Source organism: Aythya marila (genome assembly GCF_965140915.1).
Source record: "Aythya marila genome assembly, chromosome: 2".
NCBI lineage: Eukaryota > Metazoa > Chordata > Aves > Anseriformes > Anatidae > Aythya > Aythya marila.
Genome location: NC_139043.1, coordinates 104,875,930 through 104,902,262, shown reverse-complemented (window position 1 = coordinate 104,902,262; position 26,333 = coordinate 104,875,930). Strand labels below are relative to the sequence as shown.

Here is a 26,333-nt window from a genome sequence, read left to right as displayed (position 1 = left end):
CAAGAGGGGAACCAGAAGAGCCAGTGACCCAGGCTGACAACTAAAGCATCCTTCCCAGGTTGTTGGCCCCTTTGCCAGCCTCCTTCTTTCTCTCTCTGTAGCAATAGTCCCCATCATGGTCCTCCGAGTCCTGCTGTGTGTAACAGGGACTCTGAAGGGAGAGGCAAAAAAAGAAAACAAGGGACTGAAGGTACAAGGGTAACAAAGGAAAGCAGAAGGACCTGATTCTCCTCTTTTGTGTAAATAAAAGGAATGAGAAAATAAACCTCTACCAAAAGGACATTGTGTGGTGGAGCCATTTAGAGCCAACCCCCAAGTCCCACCAGAGACATGTGGCAAGGGGGTTCCAAATGACATTTGAGGTGTTGCTTTGGAAGTCAAAAGCTGAAATGGTTTAAAAGGTTGTTTGAAAACGAGCCCCTGCTTGTTAAGGACTGTTTTAGATGAGGTCAGCAGAAGTGCTTGAGTTGGCATCCCTTGTAATTAATGCAAGGGAAAGACTGATGCTCTGTGAGGGATCCCTCAGTTCATGTTTTTCCTCCCCTGTTTGTATTTGTTAACTTTCCAGACACTGCCAGAGCCTCTGGTCTCTGAGGAAAGAGAGCGGAACAAACATTGGAGCAGAGAGCTTATTATCAGGTTGTTCGTTTGAAGGCGGCTATGTTTTCTTATTTAGGATGCTATGTGTAATATTCAGCTACTGTGAGCCTGGAGGATTTTCAGATGTGTGAAGTGTAGGATGGACATATGCTGGAGGTTTAAACAGAAAAAAAGCTGAACAAAGGAGGGAAAGAAGACTGCTACCAAGTGTTGTCGTTATTGCATTTCCACCTGAGGACTACTGTAGGAGTTGCTTTGAGCATGTCATGAGCAAAATAATGACCATAAGTCTTTTCATGAAGGGTAGAGGAGAATCCTAGCAGTGCAGAAATACAGAAGGAAATATGTATTGATTAATTGTATCAGATGTAGAAGTCCAGCTGGGTTGACATCATTTATCAGCTGAAAGATGAGTAAAGCAAGAGGCAAGCTCATTGGGGAACTGTGTTTTAAACATCTGTAGGCCAAACCTCAGGACAACTCTCACAGGTTGCTGCTGGAGATGGAAGAATCTCTAACACCTGTAAGGTCTCACATTTTGCTACAGCTGATCAGAAAGATACTGGCTTCACAATGGACAGATCTGGGGAGGAACTAACTTTATACAAGGCCTGAATTTGTCTCAGTAAGTGCTATGTTTCTTGATAACTGCTCCACATCAATGAGTCTGCAGTTAGCCAGGCTCTGGATTAGTCTATACAAATTGCAGGGGAGGCAATGGATGGCCTCCTCCCCTTCAGTTTCTCTTCCTCTGGCTAATAAAAGCTTAGAACAAAATATCATCTAGGCTTATTTTCTGGCTCAGTGATGATCCTACCTCACAGTCAAGTGGGAATTTAAAAGTGTGAAAGTCAGATCATTTTAAGGTTAGCCTTAGTTTGAGAACAATATCTGAATAGTTGTAACATTCAATCTAACATTAAATATTTTTTATTTTTTTTAATATATTCTCCTCTAATAAAATGTCAACAATAAATCCGTCAGTGAAACATAATTTGGGATATAAGCCTTGCTCATACACATAGACTGAGTTAATGTGTACTTAGGAGATGTGCAGATAATGGAAGTTTTACCTTTGAATTCAGTGGAAATTGGATCAAGCCATCAGAACTCACATTTATTGTCAATAATTTTGCTTACAGGCAATGAGTGATCTGATTATGCCATCTCTTCTCTCAGCTCAGGCTGACCTCCTGTTTAATAGGATTCTTCCTGAATAAGACATCAGTATGAAGTGTTAAGTTAGTAAAACATAATGGTGCCTAGGCCTGTCTTCCTTTTGCGGTGATTCCCTCTGCTACTGAAATACAGTGAAAACTAAACTTCTAAACATAAGTCTGGATGTAATGAAGATAAATGTAAAATCTGTGCTGTGGTTACAGGTGAAACATGAAGCGGAGAAGCCTAGGGCATTCTCTGAAGATGTTTTGCAGGCTTGGCTGTCCTTGGCCATTTCTAGGCCAGATGGTGCCCAGATCATGCATGTGCAAGGAAGCGAAAGGAAAGAGCAAGCTTATCCTGATGAACAGAGACAAGGGAAGTCTTTGTCCTCAGACAGCAGCAGGATTTCACATTGAAAGTGTTCCCTTTTGGAGAGAGAGTGGGCAGAAGGAAGGAAGCACAGCTGGCCAAGTGCAGGAGGGGGGTCTTTTAAATATGTGAAGGTCTTTAGTGTCCTGCTCGAATTACTGTGCCCACCTTCTGTAAGGTCCTTCTTGCGTCTGCTGCTAAGAGAATTCATTTCCCCATAATCCTCAATAACCTGCAGTGATCCTTGACTGCTGTTTTCCTTGCTTGCTTGCTTCCCTCCTCTCTTTCAATTAGCAAAAGCAATAAATTATGAAATTTTAAGGAGAACATTACAGAAAATGTTAGGTTTCTGGAAGTATTAATTTATTTCTCTATGTGTGTGTGTACAGTATGCACTAGTCTATAGAAGAAGCGTGAAGCTTAATACTACCCATGTGTCACTGGCAATTCACAAAACATATGGCACGCATTAGAACTACATGCCCACAAGTCAAAAATTAACTTGAGTCTTCTTGAAGCATAGTTCTTCAAGCCATCTGTTGCCTCTGACAAAGAGTTGCAATTAAAAATAAACAAAACAAATGAAACTACTATGTCTCTTTCTGAAAAGCCTTCTTCATCATCCAGAACCTCCATGTTCTGTATTTAGGAAGCACACCACAGATTTTTGGGAAGGACATTGACTCTGCAGCTGTTTTTTGTGGTCAAGATACATTGCAACCTTAATAAGCACCAGCTTTGATGGCTTTTTTTAGTTAGATTTTTTTTTTCTTTCTTTTTTTTTTTTTTTTTATAAAACTTAGCTAAGCCAGGAATGATGTTAACTGTGCCACTCTCAGAAATGCAACAAGACCATGGAAACCAAACCAGCTTGCCTCAGTCTATACTGAGAACAAGTAAATCTGGAGTTAGTTATGGTATGTGCCATGCAGCAACAAGTCACTGTAGTTGCAACTAATCACCCATTCATACAGGGAGCTTATTGTCATAGGATATCCTTGGAGGTCCATTTTCTCTTTCCGGATTCAAACATGGGGTATAATATTCATATAGGTAAGAATGAGAATCCCTATAATTAAAAGTGTTAGTGCTATCAGGAATTCTAGAAGATACAGTAGATTTTACTTTTCAGGGTTAAACTACTTACATGGAGACTTACTGAAGCAAGAAGGAGGCATATTGTGTTTTATTTAATTCATTGTCCTTTTTTGGATACTGTCAGACACGGGACACTGAAATTTGTGTATGCAAAGTATGTCAGGCACAGACGTGAGGCCTACATTTTGATACTTGGTGAAAATCTTTATTACAGGCAGAAAGGAAAAAATCAAGTACTGAAAAAAAAAATCAAAATTTTGTCTGACAACACAAGGTTTAGTAGTGAGGTAATAAATCCATAGACTTAATGAATTACCACAGAAGGATTACACCATAGGAATTCAGAATATTTTTTGGGGAGGTGTCTGAAAACAAATCCAACCCCTCTTTGCCAGTGTCCAGGGGCTGTATAGCTGTGTTACCACAGCATTTTGCCCAAGCAGTGCATAGTTGCAGCTCTGCACTGCCACAGCTATACAGTTTCTGACCCTTCTGTGTCCAGCCTGCTGGCACAGCATTGGAGGCTGGAATTCAAAGTGTTTAGACTAATGCTTCAGGACTGATAAGAAAAAAAGGGTATGTTTTTCTGAACAGGCTAGTCTGCTGATTAATAGGTTAGGCTGGCTATTTTCAGGGCTAGATGCTTAAAGTAAATAGGTGAAAAGCTGTGCTGCATTTTTCTCAAATATTTTTCAGGCTGGAGGAGAAACTTTATCTAACTTGCTTGAACCATAACAGAATATCTCATTCATTTATGCAAGTTGGATTCCTAGCAGAGCAAAACACAAGAAAAAGGAGTGGTGCTTGTGATATCCAGCTAGCAAAGTTTATTGACAATACTGTAAAGGTACCCAAAATTCATCATCTGAATCTGTGCAGACTCTAGCAGAAGAGTCAAGGGTATAGCAGGAAGCCAGAAATAGTCCTGGTGAATAAATTCAAAGATTTAAAAATTTTATTAGGTTAAATTTCTTTCCCCAAGTTTAGCTAACCTGTGTAAAAAGTAGAGCTTTGATTCTCCTAGAGAACAAGGCATTAATTATCTTTTATTTCTTAAACAAAAGATAGGCCAGTCAGCATCTGACTATCCATTAGAATCTCTTTTCTAATTAAATCTCATCTGCTGGATCGGGAATATGATGATATTCACAGGCTGAATTGAGCCATATTCAAACACTGTAAATAAGGTTCATAACCTTTATTCTTTAAATACCAGTTTAGCCTTTGGTTCCTGATTCAATCCATGGCACTGACCCAAGGCTGCAGCTTTGCTAAAACAGGCATTGACCACTGCCTAAGTGGGTGGAAAAACATCATTCAGCAGTTAGGTGGGTATAAATGCTGAAACTATGTCTGTAATTCTGTGAAGGCGATGGTGTTACTAAGATCAGATTGGTTTCAGAGACTGCATCGAACCCAGCCAGCTGTAGTTAAACCCTCAAAGGCTGACAAAGTGCATTCCTAATTATATCAGTGAAGTGGACAGCTAGATTAAGTTACCTCCTTTGAAAGTATTGGTGATGAGTTTCCATCACTAGGATAGATTTTACATTTTATCCAACCCAAAGGGGACCTCAGGCTCTGCAACTGTTTTAGTAGAAATAAACCAAACACAGAAATGATACATGTTTATGGGGCTACCCAAAAGTCCGCAGAGAGACACATCCTACAACTACACTGGATGTTGCAGAAAAATTTGACAGGCAGTCTTTGAAGACTTTTAATACATTTAAACTTATTATTGGATTCATCTTTGAAGTTAATTAAAGCAGTTTGTATCAGGTACCAGAAACAGCCAGGAGGATAATAGATGGTGGAAAGAGTTTTGATATCTTTACACAAAATATATATTTACGGCTTTGGCCACCTTCACAGGGTCTTACAACATTCTCTGACGTCAATATACTTAAGAAACTGGAATAGCTAAAGATAATAAGCTCAGTGGGTATTTTTCTGTGCTTTTCTGTGATCTACATTTAGTTTAAATTGTAACTTTATACCACTTTTCCATCGTTGTTGATGATCCATAAGATGCGTAATGCCCTATAATGTAGTTACGACATACCAAATTTAGCATTCTCTGAAGATAATTGGAAAGCAATGAGTAAGTCTCAAGGATAAACAATGAACAACACAACTTGCATATGCTGAGAGGAGTGACATATTCCTACAGGAGGGGAGTAATCTTCCTAATCCTCAATATCAATTTTACATGTGAGGAAAAGAATTTGCTCACTTTGCAAAACTGCTGCTGTGCATTTTATGTTTCGGAGACATAAAGAAAAATCCTGTTTGCTTAAGCTAACATTTCTGCCACCATTGGCCTTTCCAACTTTTAAACCATGCTACCTAAAGCCAGAGAGATGATACAGTACTCTGTACATGCCACCTGGAAAATCCTGTTTAGAATTACACGGTGTGGTCAGCCGATCAGATAAGTCTTGCCTGTAGAGAGGACATGTTTGTTTTAAGTGTTGAACTGTGGAGGTTACAGAGAGTTGAATCTGTGTATTACTAATGTAGTTGACATCTCACAACATTTAAGGTCAGATTCAAAACTCTTCTTGGCTGCAGTAGGCTTTGAGCTTGTCTCAAAAGATATAAATGTCTTGTGTCGATACTCTGCAACCAACTCTATATCATTGATACATCCTGCAGTGCTTCTTTTTGGTCATTGATGCTATTCATTCCACTCTCCCCTAATTTAAAAACTCTTAAAGTCCTCACAGGGATGAATCAGTTATTGAAGTTCTCTATAATTACATTTCTATCGAATCCACTTTGTGCATATATAGGACTTTGATAAAAAACAATAAACTTCAGCCAAAAGCTGCTGAACTACACAGAAAAAAAGGATAATAAAGTGGGACAATTCTGTAATTGTCATTCATGATGGAAAATGTTAGCAAGTTCAATAGTTTTTTTCCTCTTAGATTCATCATAGACACTTTTTTGGATTGCCCTCAGAGAAATATACTTACGAATGGAAATATTATCAGAAGTTAGCATTGGACCCCCAAATCCAAACTAAACAATGAAACAACACAGACTTTCCTTCCTATTCTGATTGCATCACTGGAACCACTGCCTAATAAAGGGATTGTGTTTGAAAAAACTTCCTTCTGTGTTTTTTACAGTGCTGTGTGTCTGCATTCCTGTTCATTTGTATGCTTGATTAGCTGAAATCAAATACAATCATGTGGATCTCCAAGCAGCTATAAAAGCTCAAACTAGGCAAAGCTAACAGCAAAAAAAAAAATATTCTGCATTACTGTCTTCATGGGAATTGTTCAGCGGAAAGCAGAAGAGCTGACACAAAATCATGTATGTGTTTTTCCTTCTTGTTATTTTGTCATTATGTAACTGCTCAGAAGTTTGCTCTTAAGTAGGCTTCATATAGCTGTGTGGACAGGTTACAGAGGATGTACTGTTTGTGCCTCTGCCTCATACACAACTGCCTTCTGTCTGCTAGATGGAAAGAAGTGGATAGATTTTACAAATTCTGTAAGTATCAAGGTGTGGGATTTTTCCTCTGCCGATTATATTGTCTATGCTTTTTGTATTGCTACTAACTTTGGATGAGTTGCTCGTTTGTGGCCTGGCGCTAAGTCTTGTAGATTTTTAGAGTGAGGAAGGCATTTTGGTCTTTGTAGTTGATGTTGTATCTCCTAGGGATGAATCATTGAATTGATTCTGATCATAGTCATCAATTTAAATGGATAGAAATATGATTTTTAGGTGGCTAAGAAGGTCAGTGGAGATTTATAACCTCCTATTTGTATTTTTGGAATGTTTAGCTTATGTAAAGATAAACTAAACTAAACTAAAATAACATAACATAAAATAATACAACAACTAATCAGACACCTAACTAAGAAATCCTCCAATCATTAAAAGAATCAAAAAGTACTCAAGAGAAAACTTAAACTTGAAGGATGTAAAGTGGCTGTAGTGGTTATTTAAATAAGAAATATATGATTAAGACAAAAACATCAAAATCTACTTTTATGACAACTAAGCATTTTAATGTTTTTGTTATGAGGATAAATTTTATGTCTTGCATTTGTCTTATCATCAACAAAAATTTAGCTAATCAGTCTTTGAAAAGGAGACATGTTTGACAGCATTGGAAGAGATTTTGGTGAGTACCTTCTTCTATTACCAAGCAGTGAAGTGATGGATAGACTAAAAACATGATGAAAGTAGATGGAAGATCATGTAAATTTCTTTAGATGAAGCTTATTTTAAATGAATCTTGACTTTAACATGTTGTTTTGGTGTGGTGCTTTATTTAAATTACTGATTTGATCATGCAATTGTTGAAAGCAAAGCTGATGAAAAGTTTTGTAATTGGATTATATAGAAAAGAAAGTTTGTGACTAGAATATTAAACACTGATGGTTGAAATCAAAGCAGCTACTCAGAAGTCTAAGCAAGTAACTGAAACACACAGATGTAACCAGGCATTTCAAAAAAAAAAAAAAAAAAATCCATATACCAGATTTGATGGGGATTTTTTTTTTTTTTTTTGAAAGATCAAGTCTGTATACTTCTTTTATGTAAACCTTTAAATGACTAAGGTCAAGTGACTTATTAGACTGTATTTGAGTTCTGACTATTATCCTATACAATATGTAAAGAGGAAAGTCCTGTTTCCCTGCAAATTATGATAAGTGAGCAGCTTCTTGGTTAGCTGTGACCTCATGCTACAATCCAATGTTTGCCTAACAAAAATGAAATTAGTTTATTTTGCATGAAGAAAATGATCTGATAATATCTTGGGGGGAAATTCCTTATGTATACACTGCTAACAACTATACCATAGAATGTTTTCTGACTTGCTTTAATTCTGAGAACTTTGAACACCTTTTGATGGACGGGATCTTCTTAACCCTAATAGCAAGATAAATAACAAGAGCAGTTCTGTGGCTCCTTTGAGTTGCTATAGTTGTTTAATTTTCATTGGACACGACTTTTATCATAAACTTGTTCTTAGTGACACTCACTCTGCATTTCCTGTAGCATTATCAAGGACTGATTCACATGTTATTCATATTCTTTAGCGTATTGAGTTGGTTGTGGAGAAACATCTGGGGGAATAAATTGTGTTGTCTAGCAGCTCATGCGGGACAGACTCAGGTGACATCTAAGCTTGAATGTGGAACGTGCCAGGCAGTGCTCTGAGGTCCTCCTGATCCACCTCCCAGCCCAGATCATTGCCTCAAAGCATTAAAATGAGACCAGAAAACTTTCCCCGTCTGTCTTCAGAAATGTAGCTCAAATGGCAGGCATACAGACAGAAATTGTAGGAAAAATAAAATTAAAAAAAATAGCTGCTGACAGGTTTGCGTAGCTCTTGCAATCACGGCAACAACACTATTATGTTAGTGTTTTCTGGGGGAAACTTTAGAGGAATAGGCAGATCACAAATAGAAAGTGGATTTGTTTCAGTTTATTCTTTATTTGATTATTTATTTGATTATATATATATATATATATATATAAAGTCAAATTCCCACCAATGCCACAGGTGCTATCAGGTGGCCAGATACCTCCAAATGACTTTAATTCCCTCCTACTGTGTTAGGACTCAGAAACACAAGCAAGCCATTCACAATGATTTAACAAGCTACCACTTCCACTGTGGGATTTTATAACTGTTCAAGGACCTGCTCTTAACATGGAGCAAATAAAAAGTAACTTAACTAAGCTTTTATGTCTCTCATGGCAGAATAACTTTGAATTATATCATATTTGCTATGCTCTAAACTTTGACATGACAGTTCATATGGTTCAGGTGCCACACAGGAACTTTTCCAGCAGTAACAATAACTTTGTTTCTCTAAGTTCTTACAATGAGGTGCACCTGAAAATCTTTCCCCTGGACCAAAAGAATGCTTGAGCTACTCCTAAGAAAGTGATGTTTTGGAGTTATACCTGAGTATGGAAAAAAATGGGGCATTAATGCTTTCAGTCTGTCCCCACCACAACCTTCTTAGATAGGAAATAATAATAATAATAATCCATGTATCTCAAAAGTTCTGGGCCATAGTAGTTACTGTCAACTTCTTAAATAACAGCACAGCATCAGACATCCTTGCTGTTATGTCATCCTTATGTTATGTCATCCTCAAGTGATGTTTGATTTACATTAGCTGTTTCACCGTCATAATCATTTATCAGCACAGGTTCCACTGTACAAACATCTTGGAAAAAGAAAGCTGCTTGAGAACATGTGCGAAGTTCATTTAGGATTTCTCTCCAAGGCTAGGAGAAGATTAATGCAGTCATGAAAGCAAAGGCCCTGGAGCCTCTGCCAGATCCTTTTCCACTTGCCTGAGTGCTAAAATGATCACAGAGATTTCCTCAGGAGTCTCACTGTACAGCCCACGTGTGCACAGCTCCAGCACAAGTGATGGCTGCAAGCCTGCACAGAAGAAATACCCCAAACCTGCCTGGCAGCTGGCCGACTCAGACATGAGCCTAGATGGCTGTGTCTTGAGCGCCAGCAGTGTCAGCAGCACAGACATAAAGCATGTCTTGGCTGCTTGTGGTGCCCTCCCTGCAAGAAGGTGGCTCCAGCTTCAGTGGGGATGGCTCCCAGTTGGGTAGCACTCAGTTTGAAAAACATCACGTAAAATCTGGCCGCTGCACAAATTACAGAGCTGAGGAAGTTCTGCAGATAGCTGTCATTGTGCTGGAAAGGAAGAAGTGGAAAGCCAGGAGCTTGTCTGGAAAAAAAAAAGAAAATCTAGGGTTTTAATTTCTTCTTACTGCCTTCTGGCAGACAACCTCAATGGATGCGTGAGAACTGAGCAGTACATGGCAGCAGTCGTGCTTCACTTTGAACCCAGTTTATGAATGCAGGCAGCTGCCTCTTGTTGCCCCTTCTCAGCCATCCCCAACCCCCCAAAAAAAACAAGGCATTGGAATAACCTCTGATTCAGGCATCGGTGCTCGCAAACACAATGGCACACTCACCACGCACCCACTGCATGTGCTTGGGGAACTCACTAGAAGGCAGAGTCAGCATTTTCCTCTCTTAATCACCGTGTCCAAACCCCTGATGGTCCTTGTTTGAGCACTGCTGATGAAGCTCCTGCTTTAACTCCATGCTTGTGAAAAGGCAACATGGAAATTTCAGTACATTGCCCTTCTCTTCTAGTGCATGTATGGATTGCTTTACAGAAAAGGGAAAAGCAAAGAAGGGGAAAATAAGAAAGAGAGAGATTAAAATGCAAACCAAAGAGCTTACTAGCACAGCAAAGCTAACGTAATACCATCTGCTATATGTCTGGTCCCCATTTGGAGCTTGATCCTGCAGGGTTCTCTAGTGCTCAGGCTATTTCCTATGGCACCCTCCGGTGCATGCTTAATGTTAAGTGCTTTATGGGATCATGGCCAGAATGCTGAGCACCCCAGGAACCAGCCCTTGCTTAATTTTCCTGGTTTGTAGAAAAATCCTTCTTAGATCTGAGCCCTAGCACTTCTGGCTGCGATTTTCCTTCCAGCCCATCCCAACCCCCATTTTTAAAAAATTTTTATGCTGAATAGTCATTGTCAAGCAGGGTAAAGCCATGGGTTGCCCATGGTGGAAACTGCAGTATAGGCCCCAGGGAGGATGATATTTTACCCTGAACTGAGGTCCTACCTGGAGTTATTCAAAACTCCTTTCACTCAACGCATGAACAAAATGAAAACTTCAGCTATAGATGAGAAGGAAGCGTAAGTAATAAATCCTCAGGCATTGTCAGCATACATTCCAGAGGAGAAATTGGCTTTTAAATCAAATAATAATAAATAAATAAATAAATAAATAAATAAAAACTAGGGAAGCAGTCCCCGTGGTGTGCCTGACAACATATGCTGTATGAAATACTTCAGTTCCAGAACCCCAACCTCTTTCGTCACCATGGCGTGCACCTTTTGTGCTCTTGGCCCCCGTTTCTTTCCTGTAACACTGAATCTTTGCAAAGAGCAGCTGTAAATTGCAAATCCAAAGCAAATTTTCAAATTGTAGAGCCAGATCTGTAATCAGTCTGAAGACTAGAATTAGAAAGGAATGGCAAAGTAAGCAAAGACAGTTCTTGGGAAGTGGCAAGCCTATTCAAGGTTTTCATTTCAGGGTTAGGATTCCTAATTCCCCTGTGAGCTGATCATTATTTAGTGCTTTAAAAATCACTACATAATGTTTTAAAAATAGCATTCACCATGGTATGATCTCTCGTGTGCTCTGTACCCATTTGTGTGTCCATACTCGTGTGTGTGTGTGTGTGTGTGTTAGTCATCCCTGCTTGCTCTCCACGTCCCCCACAACAAAATTTTACAAGCATTACAAACCTCTGGCCATCTTCAAACAGCTGCTAGATTTTCTAAGCAGCCTGCCAGAAAGAAAAACAAAAATAAAGGAAATATTTACCTCTTCTCCTCTGTTATAAAATTGGCCTAGGGCCTGGGAAAGACAAAGTATAGTCCTGGATCACTGATTAGATTAAGAGCTTGGATGTCCCCATATATGTCCATACCCTCTGGGGCTAGAAATAATTCTTCACTGGATCAGAGCACTAGCTGTATGCCTAGCAGGACCCAAGACAGCAGCTTTAAAATTGCCATATAATTGAGTATGGGAAAGACGCTGACTTTTTGTTGTTATTTGTATATATTTTCTTATATCCCTAAATTCTGAGTTTATGTAGTGAGAAAAAAAGCAATTCCATCTCTGAAATACAGCTACCATAGGGGTACAAAATGACATTTTATGCCTAAACTGTGGTCAGGACATGGCCAGGGAGTGCAGCGTTCCACATTAGCACAAGTAAGCTCCTGATGGTAAACAGCATTTTTCAGTGTAACTGGTACAATGCACAGCACACAGGAGGCTTTTCCTTCTGATTCAGACCTCCAGTGCATAATAATTAATAATTATTATTAATAATAATAATAATAATATTTTCACTGCACACAGAAACAAACAGAGCAAGCAGAAGTGGCATGAACAGCAGACTGAAATTTCATGAGTGTTATAAACAGGCCTCAGTGTACCCTGGAATTGGGCCAGAATACTAGAAACAGCACTGTAGCCCTACCAGCACAGGGCCCCAGATTGCAGAAAGATGGGGGGAAGGAGGGAGGGGCTATGTCTCTGCTTTCATGCACTGCCTTACTCATACAGATGCCCCTCAGTGTATATGCTGGTCCAACCCACCTGTTGGTTATGGTCCCATGGAATTTCCTGGTGGCTTTCTCACATATACACCTCCAAAATGGATGCGAGGGGGACAGGGGGTAAGGGACATCTTTGTCAGACAAAGTTTGCATGTGTCCTTTGTGGGTGACTTTGTTAGATTTCACTGCCACCTTTAAAATGCATGACTTTTCTCATCTACTATAACCCACCACCAAGTAATTTAATAATGCATGTCCTGCAAAACATAAGTTGTCCTCTTTACTCCTGTGAATTTGCAGAAGAGTAAGATCCTTGACCTTGTGAATCCCTTACCCACCACTGCATCCAAATTGTGCTACCTGCAGTTGCTGCAGCTGGCAAAGGACTACTGCAGTCCTGAAAAGTGCTGCCAGGAAAGCCTTTCTGAAACACCATCTCTTATCAAATCAGCCCCTTTCAAATCCAGCACTTTGTAGAAATCACTATCAGCATTATTTTTCCGTCTTGTCAAGAAAGCCTGGCCGGTGCAACTTGGGTGGGTGAGTGTGGTGACATGGACAACAGGGAGACAAAGTAGCTCGATGCAAGGGACAATGCTGCAGGAGGAAATAAGTTTTTGGCTAGTCACCTGCCAGGACTGCATGAAATCTGTGATGTTGCCATATGGCTGGTTTCCTCGGGCTTTCCAGAAGCATTTGAGCTAGAGGGACTGAGAGGGAAAAGCTAAATGGCAGGTGACTGCTGGCCCTGAAAGTGTGCTTTGTTTTCTACTGCAGTTGATGGAAATGGTGGCTCTGTGTATAGATGGTCTGGGCACTGCTATTGAAGCCAGGGACTTGTAAATCTTGATAAAAGCCTTGATCCTGAAAGCAAGTAGGAATCTCATTGCAGCCTGTGAAGGCATTGTTGAGAAGGGTTATCTGTCCATTTCCCAAACAGATAAAAATTCATTTGGGAGCCTGACTCTCCACTACCTTCCACTCAGACCTGCACAGGTAAGGGTAAAACACCACTGTCAATAGTGCTAGCACCGTGGCAGTTGTGGTCAAAAATCTCATGATCTCATGACCACAATACATGTGCCAAGTCCTGACCCTGGTGTGTCAGGTAGGTCTCTGGATTGTAGTCAGGCAAGGGAGATCTGTCTACTGTCACTCTTAATACCATTGAATTGTGTCAATGGTAAACAATAGCATTGCACTGACTTTTGAAGGGTCTTTTTTGTTATCTTTTATAGTTTTGGTTGGTTGGTTGTTTTTTTATAACAGGTTAATATTTTTTAATTTATCTTTTTGCTTTGTTGAAATGTCTGGTGGTTCACACTGGAGTGGCTAACACTGATTCCTTCTATTGCACTTGCTAATTAAATTTTCTTCTGTCCTCTTTTTTTTTTTTTGCTGCATTGTACAAGACAGACCTCTCAAGTTCTGCCAAGCCCAATTCTGCTTTTATGTCAAATAATTAATAAAATTTTTAGATTAACCCAATATTTATGTTATACATGGTAATTAGATGTGTCTTTGACTTATGTATGTTTCTGTTTGAAGAAATGAACTTTAGAGATTGAACATTTGCAACTAATTGAGCTTTTTCAGAGCCATAATTATGTATACAAAATAAAAACTTTTTTCTTTTGTCTGTTTGTGTCCAGCAGGGTTTTCAGACTGTTTAGCTAAGGATTTTTTTTAAGTCTTTTTACTGGAACACATTTTATGATTTACAATCCCTTTCAAGTAATATGCAATAACAGTGCTGATTAAATTAGCATTACCTAATGGGTGAAAGTAGTAAGACATTTTGTTCAAATTACATCCTCACCTTTAAGAAGATGTTAATTGGTTGATAGGCCATTAGATGCTCACCAGAAACTCACCTCAGTCCTTACAATAATGATTACTGGCCAAATACGAATTTGGCAGTTATGGTTACTTTTAAATTCATATTAGTGAAGAACATGTGTTAACATAAAAATATCCCTGATGCATTACGGTGGTTTAACTGTAGTTAGTTTAGAAGTGCTTGGTTAACATCTAAGAGAAGAGGGGGAACAAATGTTTTACATTTGCCAATCAGTAAGCCAGGACTTTTACCCATTGCTTGGCTTTGTTTGGGTTTAGACAAAGTTTCTCTGTTTCTGTTCAAGTTGCAGTAATCCTTCATTCCTTGATGTCATGCATTCTGGTTTTCCATACTTTTTATAATACTCTTTGAACCCTTAGACAACATCATATGTTATGAATATTCTTTTTTTGGACAAGAGAAGCAGGCAATCATTTTAGACTGCAGGAGCCCTACCCCTAACACTTGTCTGTGTGCCACAAGGAGCAACACAAAGGAGAAGCAACAGCAGAAAGACCAGTTTGGAAAGATGGTTTGGGATGAGGAAAACCAAAATACGAAAGGATCAGTGAAAAGGATGTCTTTCAAGGGTCAGAGTGTCACTGCTGTTGAGGGATGCTTCAAACTGTACCTGAAAAGCCTCTTCAAGGCTACACCTGGTTTCGTGCAGGAACATGTTCAAGCCTTTTCTAAAGAAGAGCAAAAGCTAGAAATTGGTCCTGATGAATGTGAGCAATGGTAGCAGACTATCAGCTCAGGTCCTTTTTTCCTAATGACAATATATTGCAGTTCAGAGATACTAACGGGTAATGGTTTTCCTAATCTTCTTGCCAGGTGACTGATAGGGCTTCTTATGCATTTGCCCCTCACTCTGTGACTCTTCCACCAGACTGTCATCTTCTTGGCCTTCCTGGCCTTCTTAGTCTGTTTTTGATATACAGGAATGCACAAAGCTGCTCCCAGGGAAGTTCAGACTGGACATTAGGAAAACATTCTTTATTGTGATAGTGGTCAAAAATGGGAACAGGCTTCCTGGGAAGGTGGTTGATGCCCCATGCCTGTCAATGTTCAGGAGGCACTTGCACAATGCCTTCATTTATATGCTTCACTTTTGGTTAGCTCTGATGTGGTCAGGCAGTTGGTTTAGATGATATCTGAAGGTCCCTTCCAACTGAACTATCTATAAATCCTTGAGGCTAGAAATACTAACATCTTCTCTATGATTTAGTTTAATGCAAAATAGGTTTTGTTGTAAGGTCCTAACAGGAGTATATTGTTGAACATTACCAGCTGACTGAAAATTAAGGTGCAAAATACTGTTTTACCAAAAATCAGAGAGACACCTGAAAAAATCCAGTGTTTGTAAATTCATCATAAAAAATTACTCCCAGTCACATGGCTCCACATGCTGTTTCCAGTGTACATACGGCCCTGGCTTGTGGCCTTCGCAATGGCACTGGAAAACAAGCTTAAGCCCTTCCTGTTAATTTACTTGTGGAGGAGGTTTTTTCCACCAGGCAAGTTCATCTGTCAAGGTGACCTTCGTAGCCGACACTGAGCTTCTGCAGATAAAGAATGCCGTGTCAGCTTATTTGTGAAATTCAGTGAAGTGGCTGGCAGCAGGACTCCTGAGAGGCACAGGCACATTGCAAAACAAAACTTTTCCTACAGGCACTGGGAGGATTTTTCTGTTCCACAGCTTTCGTATGTCAGTACTGCACATTTTGCAATCCGTCTTTTGTCATGCTCTGTAAACCCTCTTCTCTTGCCTGGCTGGTTTTCTATCTAAATGGTCTAGGGGTTAAATAGTTTCTTTCAAAAAATACCTATTCTGTAAATTAATGCCCTCCTTGGCAGATCTAAGACCAAAATTAAATCTTAATTGATCACGATTGCAGATAGGAGATTTCACAGATCCCCTGCCAAAGTCCAGGCAAAAGAAGTCGATTCCCAGAGATCTCCTATGAGAAGGTTTAATCTTTCATAGCATTCTAGAAGCTGAAGTCAGGTCTGGACTGCCTGGCCATGAACGACTATCTTCTTGCTATCTAAATAGTTGCTTTAAAATACAACACTTATTAAGTTTTGGCCATTACCATTTTTCTACCATGAAAAACAAGCCAGATTTGGACCATGTGTGCTTAATATATCCCAGTGTTAACATAAAATCCACCCTGGAGAAGAGCCCCTGATTTTTGCTCACTAACAGCTGGAATAGATCAATATATAGAGACCCTGGAAATAGCAGTCATGTTTCAGAAGAAACCACCACATGATTATGATCATGCCAGTTTAATTTCTGTGGAATAATTAATCCAACAATATTTCTTCCAGTTCCTTCCTTGTAGTTTTATTTTCATGCTTGCCATATGACATCAGTTAGACAAGTCCTTAAAGCAATTCCCCAGCAGCAGTGACCTGCTAAAACAGAAGACTTTATTTAGATGTGGGACCAAAATAAAAGGATTTTTTTTTTCAGGATTTTTTTTCTTTCAGGAAAAAAAAAAAAAATGGTTTGGGTTGATCAGACTAATCTACACAGCATATTTTGAGCCGAGAAAAAAAGGATGCAAAAATCAGAAAAAGATTAAACATTTTGTTGCAACATCTTCTAAATGAACTCTTTTGTTTCCAACTTATGCAGATTTAACTTTCAACAGAAAAGTAAAACAAAGTCAAAATCTCTGAGATCAAACTGTTTATTGTTCTTCTGAATTTCTACAGGAAAAGAAAATGGCTTTGCTTCAGATGATGTTTAAATGAAGATTTTGTTCAATTACGTGTTTGGCCAAAGCCCTGAAACGTCAGTTATTTTAATAGCTAATTGTTTAGGACTGGAACTTACATCCAGATGCAGCAATGAGCTTAAGCATTTGTCTCATTGTAAGGATAATCTGTGTTTTTCTGTAGTCATAAAATGGAGTCAACAGCAGGCCCATTGTATGTCTCAGCATTTAATTTTAGAAAAAGAATAGCATGAAGCCACATGTGTCAGAATTTAACTGTTGTATGACATTCGGTATACCTGCTGAACTATTTCATCCTTTTGTCCCTTATGTAAACTGTATATGGAATTAGTGGCGAGCTGTCTTTGTACTGACCATGAAACAGAGTACTCAAACATGCAAAAAGATACTGGTGCAGGCAGATCTCTGTGTCATGCGAATCGTGACCAGCTTCAGTGGGACACCTGTGTATATGAGTTCACCACTGTTTATTTTTCATAGGACAGCTGTGATTATGGCTCACCATTGCGCTGATCCAGAACAGTCAAGAAAAAAAAAAAAAAAAAAAAAAAAAGATGTTGAAACATAGTTAAATTCTTTGGAGGTAAAAAATGTTAAGTGCAAGGGCACTGCAGGCAGAGGCTCACAGTTCTCTTGCTTTCAAGTGTTTCGAGTGTACCTAATGCCCAGTGAGCAGTTATCCACTTGCAGCCTTTAACAGCTCTTTAGTGAGTCCCTCACTGTCCTCTCCTGTTATGGACAGCAAGGGAGACATTTCATCCATCGCTGTGCTGAATTGCTCTTTGGAGGTGACTTTCCTTCCACCAGCTGTCATCAGGAGCCCAAAACAGCACAGACCTAACTCACACGTTCCACTTCAATGTCTAGTGTAAGACAAGAGGACCCAACTTGAAACACAGAGAGTGTTTTAAATGCTGACAGGAGCCCAAGGGAAGATATTCTCATTGTGAGTTGCTGCAAGTGAGCTGGCCTCTGCTTCCTTCCCTCCTTCCCCAGCCGTGTTTTTCTGTACCACACAGGCAGCAAGCTGCAAGGGACTAAGTTTGTAAATGGGAATCGAACCTGCCTTCACATTTACCAAATGCAGCCAAATCTCACCTTAATTCCTAGGAAAGCCTAGGTAGGGCACTGTTACCAAGGCTTGCCTAAATTTCATCAGAGAGCAACTTTGGGAAAAGGCAATCCAGTATTGATTTTTATATATATTTCAACTGAACTATACTATGCTATGCTACACAATACTATACTAACTATACTATACTATACTGTACTGTACTATACTATACTATACTATACTATACTAAGCTATATTTAAACTATATTTATCTGAGTGTTTATACAAAGCCTAGAATTAAATATAAAATTAATTTATCCATACAGCAACAGTTTAAGGAGAAGCAACAGTGAATCACTTTTCTAAAAAGAGGGAGAAGACATCCTTGAAGCAGGGGGGCAATCTTGGGACTATTCAGCATGGAGGTGGCCTTTGAACGCCTATAGGAGGTGACAATATAGATATTTTAGCTGGGAGGATACAGACTAGTATCACCATGTCATTTCATGCAAAACAGTAGCTGCCGAGCAGCTGCTAGTAACCAGCAATGCCAGCTGGACTTACAGCATGAACAGCTCTGTAGTCCGCTACCAAACTTGTGAGCCACCGTTTCCCCTGCAGTTTATACGTTAAAGTATGACCTAACAGTCCCTAAACAGACCTACAGGCAATGGTAAATGACCTGAAGCTTTCAAAATTTTCAAGGATTTACATCATTCTAAAAGTTGACCAGAAGAAACAGAAAGGCAAGATTAAATCCAGTGTAAAAGACGAGACAAACTTAACTTCAAGATGGACTGTAAAACCAAACCACTTCTGGTCTTGCTGTTTTTTGTCCCTTCAGGAAAGCTGTGTCTGATTCAGGAAGTCCTTTCCCTTCTCTTTTCTTTTTCTCTGCCTTTTTTTTTTTCTCTGCTTGTTCCGATTAAATAACAGGCTTTCTTTCCCCTTTACTCTACCAAAGGGCTTTAGCTATGTGTTTGGAGGAAGTGAAGAATATCAGAAAGCTCATAACCAGAAAGCCAGCTTTTCCTCCTGTATATTGAGCTGCAGGAATGATGACAGGAATGCTGCCAGTTTGACAGCTCAGCTTAAGTATTTCAATGGATAAGTAAAAGTTTGGTGAAGGGAGTTTAGTTTGACCACCGCAAGTGCTTTCTGTGGTAAGGAACTGGTTGCACATGGGCTCTCCCCCAGCTGCAGCTCCAGGCATTCCTGAACTTTGAGAATTTTTCTAGCTTGTGTCAAAAAACAATTGTGGGCCATAGTCCATGCAAAACCTGATGCATGCTTTTGCCACTATTCATCTGTGTTTCACAGTGACCATCCCCAAAAAAAAAAAAAAAAAAAAAAAAAAAAGCAGGAAAGACTTCCCCATAAATGTTTGATTTCTTAATAGCTGTACTCTGGCTTGCTTCTCTTTCCTAGCTGGCATTGTGCACTGGAGAGAGCTTCTCATTAATTTACATCTGGCCATTTACAATTTTTTGAGTTATGTTAATGGTAGTGTCTTATATCCCTTTAGCAGAAAACACATAAATTGGCACTGTCTTTTTCTGAGCCACCCCACAGGGACTCTCCTGAATTACAGCACAGCTAGCACTGATTACTTTTTTTATTTCTCCTCTTAGGAAATGGATAAAAGGTTTAAGTTCTGACACAAACAGGAAAACACACTAAGAGGATTTATCCTGAAGGCATCTACTCTTTAAATAGTGATGGAGCAGTGTCAGTCTGTTTCCCACAAGGACCAGAAGCTCCACTGCTCTTTGTTCCCGCAGCCCTTGTATGACTAGAGGCAGAATATCCTATCACAGGCTGTCAGATAGCTCCCAGAATAAGCAACTTTGTGATCATAGGCTGAGAAAGAGCTCACTGCCACTAGGAGCATGAAGAAGTTGAGTTTCAGAAGGACTCTGCCCTGCTGCTTTAAGGATAGCACCAAGGCTTTATTCCGCTGTGAGGTAAGATTTGCAGAATTTTCTAAATCAATAACTTCTCAGCCTCCCAAACCCTGCTCCCTCCCTCTTGTTTTCTTAAATAAGGAGTGACAGGAGGGGGAGCAAGCTGTCAGAGTTATCACTAGTGGAATTTTCCAGCTTTACCAGGCAGGAAAGGGGGTGGGGGGGGAGCAGAAATAATGATCCACTGCAGAAAAACAACTAGACACAGTGCAAGAGTCTGCAGGATAGGTATATGAATGTTTTGAATTGTTTCAAGCTGAAGTGACATGAAAATGCACCTCAAAAACTATTAATATGGATCTCTTTAAAGTTTTAATGACAAGGTGTGTTTCTGGAGTGTTATACTCTGTTGTACAATTTTTTCCTCATTGTTTATGCTTTTTAAAAATGTATGTCAGTGGAATAATGTGCCAGAGGGAGCAGAACCTCTACTTCAGATTAAATTAGTCAAGTTTTTCCCCTTTCTTGCTTTTGTTTGATTTGAGGTCAGAAACTTGCCTTTTTCAACCTTTATCTTTTGATGTTGTGTAGGCGTTTGTGATATCAGTGCATATTTCAGCTCAGTGTTGTGGCCATAATTTAACTTGCACAACTAGAGGTTTATAGAAACATTGCTTTAAAGAAAGAAGAAACTTAAGATATATCATTGAATGGGAGGAAATCCAGGTCTGACAGTTTAAGTGATGCATTCATGCAGATTACATGGCTAAATGAGCTAAAGTGTTTCTATATTCATGAATACTTTATCCAAACCCATATTTTTCAAACTGTGCTCAAATCTGGCTTGGTTCTGTAAACTTGGTAGGCAGGGATTTGCAGGTAGCACCAGATTTTTATAATGGACACTTTCAGTTTGAAGGTACTTATGTTTGGTAATCACACACATACAAAAAAAAAATCCAGTGCAGCAGGGGACTCATGATGAGCAGCAGGTAAAACTGTTTGCCTGGTCATGAAAACTGGAAAAATTCAAGGGAACTGGAAACCAGGGCTAGTCCACATTGTTTGGATGAAACTGGAAGCTTATGTATGTAGTCAAAATAAATGAAACAATAGACAATCAATCCAGAACTCATGGACAGGACAAGTAGGAATTCTAGGGAGTTTCTCTCCCGCTGTCTGGCTGGTGTGACACACACATCACTGCGCCTCCAGAGCAAACATCAGGAGTGTTTGAGGAGTTGCATTTAGGGAGCTCCTGTTCCCTGATAGCTTGAACATACTGAAATGGCCAACACAACATTTCCAGTTCCAAAGTCCCCCTGTAGTAAAATATCATGAGCCAGGGTCATGACCATTTGACAGAAATAATACTCCTTGCATTGGGGAAAACTTTTCAAGGATTTCTTACCCTGTTGTTCCTTTTGTATAGGCAGAACAAGGCCTATACTGAAGATCAAAGGGAAGTCACGAATGGCACAAGATGCTGCAGAGCAACACAATATGATGATCATGATCCAATATGATGAGTACATAATAGATTTTTGTTGACTTTGATCACAGTGAAAGAGCAAGCACTTTTTTTAGCCATGTCAGGCACAAAGTCTCACTGAAAGGAAATATAGGCAGCTAACATCCCATGAGATTTGACTTTTGCTAGCTAGGTTCTTGACTGATTTTTTTAGAAAAAGAGAAAAAAAATCAGAAGGTTTATTGTGAAATTTCTACTGTATGATTAAAATTCTAGCATTAAGAGATTTTCTTCAGCAAGTAAGGTGTCATTATGAGCCACAGAAGTGTCCTGCCAGGTTGGAAGAGAGGGCTTACTGCCATCAGGGCAGTGCCCAAACTGCCTTCTGTGTTTTTTTGATTTCTTTTTCGTACGTATGGAACAATTCTGAGGGGTCTCCCATCACTGGTTTTGCTCCTGATTGTTCTCAATGAAAGTGATCCTGTCCGTGCAATGAAAAGGCATAAAACTCCTAGGTGCTAGGACATTTTCAGGCAGGGCTTTACAGTGCAATTAAAAGTGATTCCTAATTCAGAAAATTTCTGAGAGGCACAGGAATGTAGATGGTTCTAAACAGCTACAAATTCTCTGCTGTTGATGTTGTTTCAAGATAAAGACCAAATTCTGATGAAAATGAACCTAGCAACACTAGGCAATAAGCAATAATTTTTTCAAGTTTTAATCACTCTTTAGTAAAATGTTTCTTAAAATGTATTATTTTTGAAAACATTTGGTGGTGAACTATGCGTAAGTGATCATAATGACACATCAGCCTCTCAATTTGTTATGTGTTTCTCCTACCCACGAGTCCAATGACTTTGAATATCAAAGTCTGTTCCATTTTATCTTGAATTAAGCTTCCATTTAGCAACCAGTCAATGTTTATCCCCTAGTTCATGCCTTATGAAACATTCCATTCTCTGTGTTATATGGCTTTTTCACAAAAGCTTTTAGGAGATTACTGAAATATTCCTTCCCTTTCTTTCGATCTTCCGATGTGTATTCATATATATACATATATATTATTATACATATATATGGATTCATACTCACATATATGAATCCATATATACATATAATAATCTTCCCTTTAGGGTATTGTGTGTGTATTTCATAAAGGAAAGCGCATTACAATACAGATTGACTTTATGGTGGTCTTGCAGAAACTCCTGCCAAGCAAAAGAATAAATAACAGCTGTTTTAATCAAAGCCAAATTTAAAAGATAAAGCTTGAATTTAGGTGGCCAAAATCCCAGAAAATTGGGTGAACTTAATGCCCACAGAAAGAGATAATTAGTGTAATAGTATGCAATGAAGTTAAAGGAAACAGTCTCTGTGATGTAAAAGCCTGTCACCTTCAAAACCAAGTTTGAATGCAGAAGTATTTACTCTAAGTGTAAGTCTGTAGGGTGTGTGCTCTAAACTCTACAGTTGTTTCTGAAAATGAGAGTTAGGTGACTGCCCCCCGTAGTTTCTTTTAAACGCATAACCTGTAGTCACCTGGAAGGCCAAAAAAAGATATCAAGCAGTGGCTGAACACCAACCAAGAGTACCAACTGAAACCAAAGAACTAGTTATAAGCACAATTATTCCCTTATTTTACTGAAAAGCTGTCAAGTGTCTCTGTTTTGGATTAACCATGTGAAGATGTGTTAGCCTGTTCAAAATCCTGTGGAAGCATTTTGAATCAATTGTAACTGATATAAATATAGCACTTGACTGGAAATATTCCAGAGTGAGAGAGCTGCAACAGTTCAGCCAAGATGCATTATATCAAAAGCATGGATAAGTAATTCAGTGTCCTCGTGGGAAGGATAGCATTACAGCTTCACAACATTCATAAAGTGCCTGTGTTGTGAAAGATCTAATGCAATCATTAAAAGATGGATGAATGCCCTGTGAATCTTCACTTCCCATCATGGATCATGGCTCTTATCTAGGCAGGAGTGAGAAGAGGAGTATGTATTCATGATGACAGAGGACACAACAACAACTTAGTTGTACCCATTTGACGTGAGCATATGAGTTTTCAAAAATGATTTACTATGTTTGCATAGCAATATTAATTACTTTTTAAAGGCTATCCCTCCAAGAATATGTATAGGGTTGACAAAGCTCATCTAGAAACTTCAGCCAAGCTCTGTAGGACTTACTGAAGATTAGCAGTTCTATTAGTCACAGTGTACCAGACTTTTAAATCATGAACTATTTTTTGTGTTTCTAATCCTCGTCAGTGGCAAAATGTCTGTGTGATTTTAGAGATACCACTTCACCTTCCTCGGTAATTCTTATCTAACAACTTCTTGGTGCTCTTGTTATGATGAATTAGCACTTGCCTGTATCATTAATTAAATGCCACAGGAGATAACTGGTATGTTTTAGTAGTTACCAAATTCTTGATCCTGCATCTATTATCCACCACATGATGTTCTTTGACATGTGGGTTCATATTCTCAGCTGTGACTGCGGAGCTCTCAACACAGCTAAAGAAGCAATTCTCCAAAGTCCTTTTTCCATTCTCCCAAGAAGAGCTGATGCAAGCCCAGTACGGCTTAGAAGAAGTGAGAATGAACCAGTAACCGTCAAAATAGCCAAGAATAATGCCTTCCTGCAATACATTCTGTTTATTAAAGGTTTTTTAAGTTCTAGACCGTCTTGCATTTGTACTTCCCAGGAAAACATGAATAGACATTTTGTACCTGTGTTAAGATGATTGAAACTAAGATAATAGTCTCCATTTATATCTTCTGTCTTGAAGACTTCCTTTCAATGAGGGCCCATTTTCCTCAGAAATTTCCAAGATCTACATCTTACTCCCCCAAAGTCAATATTAAGAGACTTGAACTTCCAAACCTTATACACAAAGTCATTTGCCTGGTTTCAGCAGGGCTGCTTGTAGGATTCAGAATTACTCAAATCGCCGAAGAACTGCAAATGAAGGCACCATATTTTGTAAATATTTGAGGTCTCTAGCTCCAACAGCTTCAGGAATTGCAATGTATTTGAATAGCTAGTTTTGAAATACCTGGCATGTTGCAGCTTCCCTCAGAATGTTTCTGGATGAAATATATGAGGTAAACCTCTAAAATAAAATAAGCAGGAGAAAAAAATAAAAAGAAAAGTAGCTGAGGGAAACGGGAAAGATGCTATGCACCATGAGCTGGTATTCCATTTAAGAGGTGATTTTTCTTATTCTGTTATGTGCCTTTTTTATAGACATTGTAGAGAAGTGTAACTTAGTCAAACATTTCCAGCTCTTACTGGAGTCCAAGTTGTTTGGAAGCATCACTGATTCTTTTGGCTCCTTACCTAGAAAGGTCTTTTTTTTTTTTTTTTTTTTTTTTCCTCCACAGGCACATAGTACAAACATTAAAACAAATTAGAAAAATACCACTTTAAAGGCAAGGTGTTATCTTGACTATTCCCATGAAGATGTTCCTTCCATCTCTTTATCATGAACCTAGAAACCATTTTCATTCTTTCATTCTGGAAAATACAATAAAGTAAACTTGATTTTATGGTCCATTGTTTCCCCTGAAAATGGGAATGTCTGTTCTTTGGAGGCCTATAATCTTGTACTTGGTGTTTCCTGGCTGTTGGCTTTATCTCCTTCAAATTTAACCTTACATTCTTCATCTTTGCTCTGTCCTCTCTTCTGGTTACATTTCCCATCATCTCACCGTGACCCTTCATGGTATGGATAATGCTATCAGATTCATCTGACAACTCAAGAGCTTCTTGCCAACACATTTCTGTGCCTACATTATAAATGAAATTTCTCTAAACAAATCTCCAGCAGGATTGAACTACATTCTTTGCTTTAAATTCAGCTTTGTCTTTATGCTTGCACAGTTATGCTTAAATGGTCATTGATGCCCTGATGGGAAAGGTTACCAAGTGATATATCATCTAATTATAATGTGAATGAAACACCCTCAGTTTCTGAAGACAAAGAAGACAAGTGAATTAGTGAGAAATCAGTTGTTCATAGTTTCCCTCACAAATGCTGGTCAAAAACCTGTTCTAATATAGCTTGCTTTTTATAGCTTAAAGATGAACCTTCCGTTGGCTTCAACAGAGCTATAAGGATTTACCTCTGTTAACATGGCCTAGCTATTTAGGATTTTTTGGCAATTTATTTTTTTTTAGAATGCAAAGTATGCTTTTCTCTGAACTTCTTACAAATATTTAGAACTGTTTGGAGAGAGAGGCTGGTGCATGACTTCTTCTGGTAAGGAAATATGACTGTCAAATACCATTGGAGAAAGATGGGGGAACACAACCATCAGCTGCAGTCTCCATCCTTATTTTTTGCCTGGTGTGCCAGGTCCGCCCTGTGCTGCACTGGTATCTCCTCCATGTGGCTGTGTGCAGACAGCCCTTCTCATATGTCCTCTTTGCTCCACCTCTACTTCAGGTTTTCACCCAGCCCAACAGCACAAGGGTTTGGGGATGGCTACAGATGGAGTGAAAGGGAGATAGCAGTAGAGATGAGGCTTCATGTTGTCTCAGGTCATCTAGAATAAAGTCACAGACTGTTTTGGACATTAACAAGAGAAATCAACAGGCAATTTGCTGAGAATCTACTTCTCTGTATTTTCTACGTTAGCTGATATATAACCTTTTTTCTTCAGGTAAAAATAGGGACATAGTGCTTTGAGATAAGTCTTCCAGATACCTCATCAACACTTTTTTATTAAGCACTCTTTAACAAAAGAACAGTCTCTTCAGCAAATTTGGGACTCTTTCCAAAACAACTCATATAATCATTACAAATGTGCTTGAGCGGCGAAAAATAGAATTATGCACACATCTTGATTTGTATCTGGCTACAATATTTTCCAACAAATTTTTCATTCCTTCTCACTGATTCAGTGTGCCGCAA

At 39.0% G+C, this 26,333-nt stretch overlaps 1 protein-coding gene across 3 annotated transcripts in view; it reads left to right on the top strand.

The window, feature by feature from the left end:
- ARHGAP28 (Rho GTPase activating protein 28) overlaps positions 1–26,333 on the top strand; it is a 77,377-nt gene that overhangs the window by 6,056 nt on the left and 44,988 nt on the right. Inside the window, exon 2 of one of the 3 annotated variants that reach the window (XM_082753344.1) lies at positions 6,366–6,552. The exons of 1 other annotated variant lie outside the window; for it this stretch is intronic. The gene's annotated coding sequence lies outside the window, so the exon portion shown is untranslated. Of the gene's footprint in view, positions 1–6,365; positions 6,553–19,923; positions 19,999–26,333 lie in introns of those variants that run through there. One more of the 3 variants, XM_082753345.1, reaches the window with a different exon arrangement.